Genomic DNA, 10,861 nt, shown 5'->3' with positions numbered 1-10,861 from the left:
AGCCTCCTGTCCACAGAATAGAAAACAGGTACAATGACATTTTGCAGGGCAGCTCTCCAGCAGAGGTAAAAGCATCAGAAAAGAGAATAGTAGCAGTAGTATTCCAGCTTTGTGTGCAGTGTTTCCCGGTTGGAACAAGGAACGCCTCGATCCTGACCAGGGTAAAGTGGTGGATAAAAATGAAATGCAATTAAATGAATGGTATTTGGTAATTATATTTGGAAATATGTGTACACGGTCCAAAGGCACACTAAATAGTGTAGTTATTTATGTTAACCACTAGATGTAGACATTGTATAATACAGAGTGATCAGAATTGTACTTTTCAGACATACATTTCAGTGGAATTTCAATGATTTCTGCAACTTTTCTTTTTCTATAACGGAACGACTAAAACACATACTTTGACGAACGAAAAAATGTTTAAGTTCTTTCATAAGTGTATTGTGGCGCCAGCGAGTAGGAAGGAGTGCGTCAGGGCCGCAAGTGAGCTGCCCTTGGCAGTTCATTCAGTGGTTTAGGACAGACACTCATTCATACACACATACATTCATACAACAGACAAACATATAAGCTACTTACCCAACCCTCACCGCAGCCACCCCACTCCCCACCCCACTCCCAACAACGGGATACACGGCTACGGTGAGCTTAGACACCACTGCCGCAAGGCTTTCTGGGTAAAGCCTTTGCCGACGCTACACTGCCCCCTCCCTAATGGTCAACCGTCCCGGTGACCTACTCACCAGCGTCCACTGGGTGGCTCCTCGGCCAGACCGCACCCCATTACACTGCCGAGCCGCTCTTCAACCCACTGCTGGACCGGGCACCCTGCCCCTATAGCCACCTGGGCTAGCGCACTCAGACAGACCGGACATATTGGCCCACTGTACCACCAGAGCCACCCAAATGCCACAATCCCACTTCTGACACCAATGTGGCGCCGGCGAGCAGAAAGGATAGCGTCAGGGCCGCAAGTGAGCTGCCCTTGGCAGTTCACTCAGTGGTTTAGGACAGACACTCATTCATACACACATACATTCATACAACAGACAAACATATAAGCTACTTACCCAACCCTCACCGCAGCCACCCCACTCCCAACAACGGGATACACGGCTACGGTGAGCTTAGACACCACTGCCGCAAGGTTTTCTGGGTAAAGCCTTTGCCGACGCTACAGTATTAAGGGTTTAGTGAATGTACGACCAAAAACTGCTTGTTAAAAATGCTCACAGAATGTTGAGTCATTTCTTCCACAGTACACGTTTCCTTACCTTCGTACAAATAGACAACAGTCTAAGAACACAACCCGGCTGAAACTTCTACCACAAGTTACCACAAGTTTTTTTATCAGCTTACTGACTTGGTGGTTAACTAACTCTGCAAATGTTCTGATAATCACAGGAGAGTAAACTTATAGGTTTTTTTTTGTGTGTGTGTGTACATTATATAGTTGGGGCCGCACTGTGGCTCGGTGGGTAGCACTGTCGCCTCACAGCAAGAAGGTCCTGGGTTTGATCCCCAGGTGGAGCGGTCCGGGTCCTTTCTGTGTGGAGTTTTCTCCGTGTCTGCATGGGTTTCCTCCGGGAGCTCCGGTTTCCTCCCACAGTCCAAAGACCTGCAAGTGAGGCGAATTGGAGATACAAAATTGTCCAGGACTGTGTTCGATATAACCTTGTGAACTGAAGAACCTTGCGTAATGAGTAACTACCTACTCTATGTAACCAAAGTGTAAAACATGACGTTCAAATTCCAATAACCAAAAATGATATAGTTGTAAATTAGTCAGTGGTTGTGTACACTGTTGATTTTTTAGTAGAGAGGTAAAAACAGTTTTTACATTTTAAATTAAGCCGGTCATTACTGTCTTTTATGAATGGGTTTCTGATCATTTTAACTACAGAGAAATTAAATTTCCTATTTAATGGCTTATCAAGTTGTGCTGATAAACACCAAATGATTTATTATTTAATTATTCATATTATGAATTTCAAATCAAGCACTTTGCACTAAGCTTCATTAAGGCTCATTATTTTGGCTCCTAGAAACAGAATTGCACTGCTATTTTCTCTATTATATTTATTTCTTGTTGTCTTTGTAAACTTTTATATTTAAATTATATTTATTTGGTTTAACTTTTATATTTTAATTACCATCTCTTTAAATAAATTCTCGGGCAGCACGGTGGCTCAGTGGGTAGCACTGTCACCTCACAGCAAGAAGATCCTGGGTTTGATCCCCAGGTGGGGCGGTCCAGGTCCTTTCTGTGTGGAGTTTGCATGTTCGCCTCGTGTCTGCGTGGGTTTCCTCCGGGAGCTCCGGTTTCCTCCCACAGTCCAAAGACAGGCAGCCAGGTTAATTGGAGATACAAAATAAAATTGTCCATGACAACTGATGAACTGATGAATCTTGTGTAATGAGTAACTACCATTTCTGTCATGAATATAACCAAAGTGTAAAACATAACGTTAAAATCCTAATAAATAAATTCTCATTGGGCGGGGCATTTAATAAAATCTATAATTACCATTCTCCAAGCAGAAACCTTTAGAAGTATATGTTAAGTTAGTTGTTAAATTATGTTTTCTGAATAGTCTGAAACACGTAAAGATCCATACTAAAATGCATACAAACACCATGAAGGTCATCTAACTGTGACTTAACTTCAGCAAAAACAGCTCCAGCCTTTGGCCCTCTTCTGTACATAGTTTTTTCTACTTTTTTTTTTTACTTGGAGTCCCCATTTTGTTAATCATACCCAGATGATCCCATGATCAACTGCTCTGATCCAATCAGAGAGGAGGTTGGACAGAGGACGTGCCTTTTTTGCAGTGGTGCTTGTTGAGGGAGGGTCTTTATGGATGTCTGTAGACCAAACACATGTGTTGAAATGACTGCTGTTGTTCTTTACATACCCACTAAGTTCTTCTGAAGTACTAAACATGTTAAAAACATCCCATAATAGAATACACAACAAATGACACATAAAATCTGGCATGTTCTGTACATAGATGAATTGTCATAATTCCTGTAATGTACATCTTTGAACCATGTGAAGGTCAGTAAGTCACCTAGATTCAGTATCGCAACCTAGTTTTATGTTGCTATATTTAATGATCCAATAGCCTGGCTACTTTGTGTGTAATATCTAAAGCGGAGTCACATGCCGAGTTCCAAACTGCATACCTCTCTGAAGAGCACAACTCAAAGAACAGAGGAAAGGGGGGAGGGGACATGGAATGGGAGAATGTGTTTATAGTCACAAGGTAGCTTTTCTGTTTACAGACAATGGTTTGATTCTCCGCTGTAGTAAAGAGATGTGGGCAAGGGTGTAGGAAAAAGTTGGTTGCCTAGTGGGTAGAGCTGTGGGTTACCAACGAGAAGGTTATGGGTTCAAATTCTGGCTCCGCCATTCAGCCACTCAATTTAAGGCAATATAGTGTAGGGTAACATATCAGTCAAGTGAGAGAAAATGCATTCATGGCTGTATTATTCATGATGTTCCATGAACATGCTGTAATGCTTCCATGTCGATTATTTGATTATGTTAGGGGAATTGGTGGTCAGGAACATCTGTCCAACTGTGCGCTAAAGTGTTACACACCCTTAGACACTTTCATGTAATTTGAAAAACAGCACAGAATGAGAGAGACATGGAGATAGATAACAATAACACAGAAGTTTTGTATTTTTTACATCATCATATATAAAACATGTCTCAGATTTATGAACATTATCTAAAACCATGAGCATTAACAGCCTCAATTCTCAATTCTAGGAAAGTTTCTCACAGGATTTCTGTGAAATTGACCTCCATGCAGCACAAGAGCAGTGATGTGGCAATAAGGTCCGGCTTTATGTTACAGTTTAACCCCAAGGTCTTATACTTTGTGTAGGCAAGTAAAGTTCTTACAGACCAGACATAGCAAACTATTTTCATGGACTTTGTTTTATTCCTTCTTTACTGCACTTAACACAACAATTTGCTTTTGCCAACACAAGATGGTGAAAAGAGAAATATCTTTAATACTTAACTACCCAGTGGGCTTGTGCTTTAGTCTATTGAGTTGGCACAGAGCTGTTAAGAGCCATTTATGAACAGTATAGCTATTGAGTGGATTGTTTTAATCTTATGTGCATTTTAGCACTCAATATGGTCTTTCTGTGAGCTTGTGTGGTTTACCGCTTCATAGCTAAAATGTTGCTGTTCCATTATGTTTCAGCATCGCAATAAGAGCACTTAAATGTGGCAGTACGGCTATAGCACGGCAACAAATTGACTAATTGACTTAGATTGGTAATTTATTATGAAAGTGAATGGCTGGACAACACATTCAGACAACAGTTTAACCTACAGTCTGAGTGACTAAATCGATCAAATACTTATCAGAATCAGAATCATTTTATTTCGCCAGGTATGTTACACATATGAGGAATTTGCTTTGGTGATACACATAATAGAACACATAACAGTCCACATAGTAGTACACACAATACACATAATAGTACAGATAATTACACATGTATGACATGTAACATATAACTTATTTAACAGACCCGACAGCACACGGACTGTTAACCAGTATTCAGTATTTAACCCAAGAGAACAACTGTGGTTAAAAAGTGTTACAGCTCTGGGGAAAAGCTGTTAGCATGTCTGGATGTGTTTGTTTTTATTGTCCTGAGTCTTCTGCCAGATGGAAGAGTCTGAAAAAGGTGATGTCCAGGATGAGAGTGGTCTGCTGTAATTTTGCCGGCACGCTTCAGAACTCTGCTGTTGTAGATGTCCTGAAGCGTTGGCAGACTACATCCAGTGATCCTTTTCGCTGTCCTGATTATACGTTGGAGTTTGGCTCGTTCATGTGATGTGGAGGAACCAAACCAAATGGTGATAGACGATGTGAGGATGGACTCGATGATTGCTGTGTAAAACTGGATCAGCAGACTCTGTGGCAGGTTGAATTTCCTCAGCTGCTCGACTTCCTTTCTGTAGGCAGACTCGTCACCATCGGTTATGAGGCCCACCACAGTGGTGTCATCAGCAAACTTAAGGATCTTTACAGCTGGTTCCTTAGAAATACAGTCTTTGCTATAGAGACTGAAGAGGAGGGGTGAAAGCACACAACCTTGTGGTACACCAGTACTTAGGTTCCGCTGGTCTCTATGTATTTATATGTTTTTTTTTCTATATTTGGCTTTATCCTGGGTCTACATCTTTCAAAAGAGCAAAATTTCCTGACAAGCCCGAACTTGCAAATAAAAACACTCGGTACAAGTTTATACAAGTTAAAAATCAGTAATATTTTATTTACGTTTGAAAATAACTCCATTCGTTTCTCCGCCCCGTCAGAGACAAGAGAGAAGAGCACCTGACCCGCAATGAATTCTGGGATTGCCTTTATCACTAAGGCAGCGTCGGATGCTCACTCGTTCTTGAGCCAAAATAACATTGAAATATGAAGATACCTCAGAAGTGAGGATTTTAAGGCATCTAGGATTTCGAACAGCCTCCTTCTCGGGAGCGCACACAGGATGACGTAAAATGTGTCTATGTAGAGAGCGCACTAGCTTTTCGAACACACCCATAGAGTGTGTGTGCTTAACTGGCCTGCCTGCAGTCTAGATCTGTGTCCTATAAAAAATGTACAGCACATCAAGAAGAGGTGAATCAGTGGTGCCTGTTAAGGAGCTGAAGTTTTGTATCAGGAAGGATGGGCAAACATTACTTGTAAAACTGCAGCAATTACTGTCTTTAGTTTCCAAATGATTAAAAAGTGTAATTAATTAATAAAAAAAAATGAGGTAACACAAATTCCCAATTTGTTTAAATTTACAACATACAATTAAATAAAGTTGATTAGTAAAGAGTGATTAGAATTATTTTCTTTGTCAGTTAAATAAAGGTTTAAGAGAATTACCAATTCCCAGATTCTTGTTTTTATTGTACAACCCCAAATCAGAAAAAGTTGGGACAGCATGGAAAATGCAAATAAAATAAAAACACAGTGTTCCTTACATTTACTTTGTCTTTTATTTGATTGCGGACAGTTGGAACCCAAGATATTTCATGTTTTGTCCACTTTTTATTTGTTATTATACCTCCATTCCTGCATTTCAGGCCTGCAACACATTCATAAAAAAAAGTTAGTACAGGGACAATTTTGGGCTAGTAATTAGGTGAAAAAACTAAATAATGATGTGATTCCAAACAGGTGATGTCAACAGGTGATTGTAATCATGGTTTGGTACAAAAGCAGCATCCAGGAAAGGCTGATTCTTTGATGAGCAAAGATGATCAGAGGATCTCCAGTTTGTCAACAAATGTGTGAGAAAATGATTGAAAATGTTTAAAAACAATGTACCTCAAAGAAAGATTGGAATGGATTTGCATATTTCTCCCTCTACAGTGTATAATATCATTAAACGATTTAAGGAACATCAGGGAGGAACATCAGTGCGTAAAGGCCAAAGGCGCAAGCTTAAGCTGAACGCCCCGTGATCTTCGATCTCTCAGACGACACTGCATCAAGAACCGCCACTCAACAATAGCTGATATAACCACATGGGTGAGGGATTACTTCAACCTTTGTCAAGCACTACAATACAGTTAGAGTTAAATGCACAAATGCCACTTAAAACTTTACTGTGCAAAAAACAAGCCTTATGTTAACCATGTCCAGAAGCGGAATCGACTTCTCTGGACTCAGAGGTATCTAGGATGAACCATCACACAGTGAAAACGTGTATTGTGGTCAGATGAATCAGCATTCCAGATCTTTCTTGGAAAAAATGGACGTCGTGTGCTCCGGGTCAAAGATGAAAGGGACCATCCAGACCGTTATCAGCAACAAGTCCAAAAGCCAGGGTCTGTCATGGTATGGGGCGGTGTCAGTGCCCTTGGCAAAGGTCATTTACACTTCTGTGATCTTTTTTTATTATTATTTGCATTTTCCATGCTGTCCCAACTTTTTCTGATTTGGGGTTGAGTTTTTATTCCATTGGTTAAAAATCCTGTTGATATTTTCTTAATTGAAGCACATTCATAGAACTTAAAGGCAGTAGGCTCCGGATGGTGGTTAGCTAGGTAAGATTACAAGCAGGAATAAAGAACAGATAAAGGAATCATAAAAAGACACTCAGTAAAGGAGTGAAAATGCACTACTGACAGTTAAAGTACAGGCACAAGCAAGTGGACAGGCAAACAGAAGGAAAATGTGTTAATTATTGTAGTAGTGAGTAAAGCACATAAACTGTATGGTTAAAAGTATGTGGGCATTGTCCATGAAACTATTAGACATCCATTCCAAAAGCATATAAATAAATATAGATTTGGCTTCCTTATAAGGCAATTATTATGGATGAGTAGGTCTGGCTCATAATCCACGTTCCAAACCCAATGATGAGAAGGTCACTGCAATTGCTTCACACCAAACATAACAAACCATGTCTTTATTGACCTTGCATTGGGCACAGGAACACAGTCTTCCCGAGCTCTCCTGAAACTGTTGACACAAAGCTAAAACCATATAGTTTATTGCCTATAATTTATTTCATTCACCAGTTAGCAATGAAGCTATCTATAACACTTTCACCTCAAAATGTCAGGCAAGGTGACTGTATTGCACGAGCCAATAAGGAGATAAGTAAGGATCTGAGCAGGTGAGGTGTGTCCTTCTAGCTACTTGTAAACTTTGCTCCTTGCTCATCCAACAGGATTTGAACCTACCAACGTTTCAGACATCACTTAAAGAAAGGAATTATTCACTTTAAGACATTTTGACCTTAATGACTTTATGCTGTTTATAAGTGTTTGAACTTACACTGTTTAAGCAGTTCAAGAGGCTTTACTGTCATTTCAGCTGTATACAACATTCCTCCAGAACCAGGGTGCAACACAGAATACAAGTCAGGGGCGTAACTACCGGGGGAGGGGGGCAGGGCAGGTGCACTGGGGCCCACGACATGAACTCAACCCCTCACCGCACTGACCCCCCATTGGCTGCACTCACCAGGTCGTTATTATTATATTACAATATTGTAGCAGCTTTATGTGAGTGACATTCAGCTCAGCCAGAATGCAGCACCCGGTTTATACATGTGCGTTCGGACGTTCTGCTAGTTAGTTTGTTTTGTATACTTTTGTATATTTTGTATATATGTAGACTCGCCATATGGCCCCAGCATTGAACCCAATAGGTAGTTCAGGTGCTGGAGCTAGGCAGTCTAAAGTGTTGTATCGCTCATTGAAGTCCTGACTAAACAGTTAAAGTGAGCTCTACCTTGTCGTGTGCCTGTATTCCTACACCTCCACCACCGCACGCAGCAAAAAACCCGTAGCATTCCCGCCGGGCGAGCCGACCCTCTACAGTAGCAAGTTGCTAATGCTAGCGGTAAAGTGCGGTGATAACGAAAGTAAAAACACGACAATATTTTCGTTAAGTAAAATATTAAAATAACTAAAAGACAATGAAATATCAGAATACAGCAAGGGATTTTGGGAATCTTTGTAACCTGCTTAACGTTACTAGGCCTATGAAATTTGTTGAGGGGACCAATTTTTTTTTTTGCACTGGGGCCCATGAGCTTCTAATTACGCCACTGATACAAGTGCAAACAACACAATATGAACGGTGCAGATAAAATAAACATTGCATAAAATACAAGGACCTACAATAAAAACAGGGCACATTTTCTAACCTACAAATGTTAGAGGGTCGGGACCAAAACACAAGTTTTGTTTGCCAGTACACACTGCTGAGTAAATGTCAAGTGAGAATAAAAGAATACGCAACATATTTTCATATATAAGTAACAGTGTAGGGTTCGTATAGCAGCCATGCTATTAAAAATAATGTGCAATAATGTCATTTTGCACTAAGATGCAAGTGATATATTTACTGAGTACCTGGGTTTGTGTTTATGTGTGTGTATGAGAGTGAGTGTGTGTTGACATTGTGTGATGCTTTGGGTAATGTTCTGCTGGGTCCTGCCATCCATGTGGATGTTACTTTGACACATACCACCTACCTAAGCATTGTTGCAGACAATGTATACTCTTTCATGGAAACAGTATTCCCTGATGGCTGTGGCCTCTTTCAGCAGGATAATGCACCCTGCCACAAAGCAAAAATGGTTCAGGAATTGAGGTGTTGACTTGGCCTCCAAATTCCCCAGATCTCAATCCAATTGAGCATCTGTGGGATGTGATGGACAAACAAGCCCGATCCATGGAGGCCCCACCTCGCAACTTACAGGAGTTAAAGGTTCGGCTGCTAACATCTTGGTGCCAGATACTACAGCACACCTTCAGGGATCTAGTGGAGTCCATGCCTCGACGAGTCAGGGCTGTTCTGGCAGCAAAAGGGGGACCAACACAATATTAGGAAAATTGGCAAACAACATGTGTCCTAAAGAAATGGGATAAAACCTTGCATCCACTTGCACCCACTCCTCATGTGGGGAGTTTTGCTATGTTCTCCAGGTACTCCAGAGTCCTCCTACGTTCCAAAAACATAATGTGCATGGATGACTCTAAACTGGTCCAGTGAGTGCGCTAGTGTCTAAGTGAGTGTGGGAACGTGTTGCCCTTTGATGTTTTGCACCATGTCTAAAGTTGAATTCTTGCCTTGTGCTTAGGACTCTGTGCAGGACAGTCAAGTTCTTCCACACAAAACGCGATAATCCATGTCTTTATGGACCTTGCTTTGTGCACTGGGGCCATTCCCAAAACTGTTCCCACAAAGTTGGGAGCATGAAATTGTCCAAAATCTCTTGGTATGCTGAAGCATTCTGAGTACGTAGTATCGAATCCAGCTCTGCTTCACCTGTTCGAAGCTGAGTGGCTGTATGGGCAACGATTGGCCGGTTGCTCAGTTGGGGGGTGGGACAAAGAACCGGATGTGGGTCTCTGTCTGTCAGAATGCGATTACGACCTCTGCCGGCTGATTAGAGGCGCCTGCACAAGAGATGAGGAAGAGTGCCCTTAGGGTGTGTCTCTCCGCATGCAACGCTAGGTGGCGCCAAACTCATCAATGTGTGTGTGGCAAAAATGCATTTGGCTACTGCTCATGTTTTGGAGGGGATATGGGTTAGCTTCAATCTCCTCGGTCAGGGCAGGGTTCGGCAAAGACAGAGAGGAAGCACGATGCAAATTGAACAATTGGATGCGCTAAAGGGGGAGAAAAAAAAGAGTTCCTTTCACTAGAACTAAGGGGCCGAGCCCAACTCCTGAAAAAAACAACCCCACACCATAATCCCCCCTCCACCAAACTTTACACTTGGCACAATGCAGTCAGACAAGTACCGTTCTCCTGGCAACCGCCAAACCCAGACTCATCCATCAGATCGCCAGACGGAGAAGCGTGATTCGTCACTCCAGAGAACACGTCTCCACTGCTCTAGAGTCCAGTGGCAGTGACGCTTTGCATTGCGCTTGGTGATGTAAGGCTTGGATGCAGCTGCTTGGCCATGGAAACCCATTCTATGAAGCTCTATGTATTGTTCTTGAGCTAATCTGAAGGCCACATGAAGTTTGGAGGTCTGTAGCGATTGACTCTGCAGAAAGTTGGGGACCTCTGCGCACTACGCGCCTTAGCATCCGCTGACCCCGCTCTGTCATTTTACGTGGCTACCACTTTGTGGCTGAGTTGCTGTCGTTCCCAATCGCTTCCACTTTGTACCACTGACAGTCGACTGTGGAATATTTAGTAGTGAGGAAATTTCACAACTGGACTTGTTGCACAGGTGGCATCCTATCATGGTACCACGCTGGAATTCACTGAGCTCCTGGGAGTGACCCATTCTTTCACAAATGTTTGTAGAAGCAGTCTGCATGCCTAGGTGCTTGGTTTTATACACC

This window comes from Trichomycterus rosablanca, chromosome 7 (genome assembly GCF_030014385.1).
Source record: "Trichomycterus rosablanca isolate fTriRos1 chromosome 7, fTriRos1.hap1, whole genome shotgun sequence".
Taxonomy (NCBI): domain Eukaryota; kingdom Metazoa; phylum Chordata; class Actinopteri; order Siluriformes; family Trichomycteridae; genus Trichomycterus; species Trichomycterus rosablanca.
The sequence above is the reverse complement of the archived record's forward strand: the minus strand, read 5'-3'. Positions refer to the sequence as shown.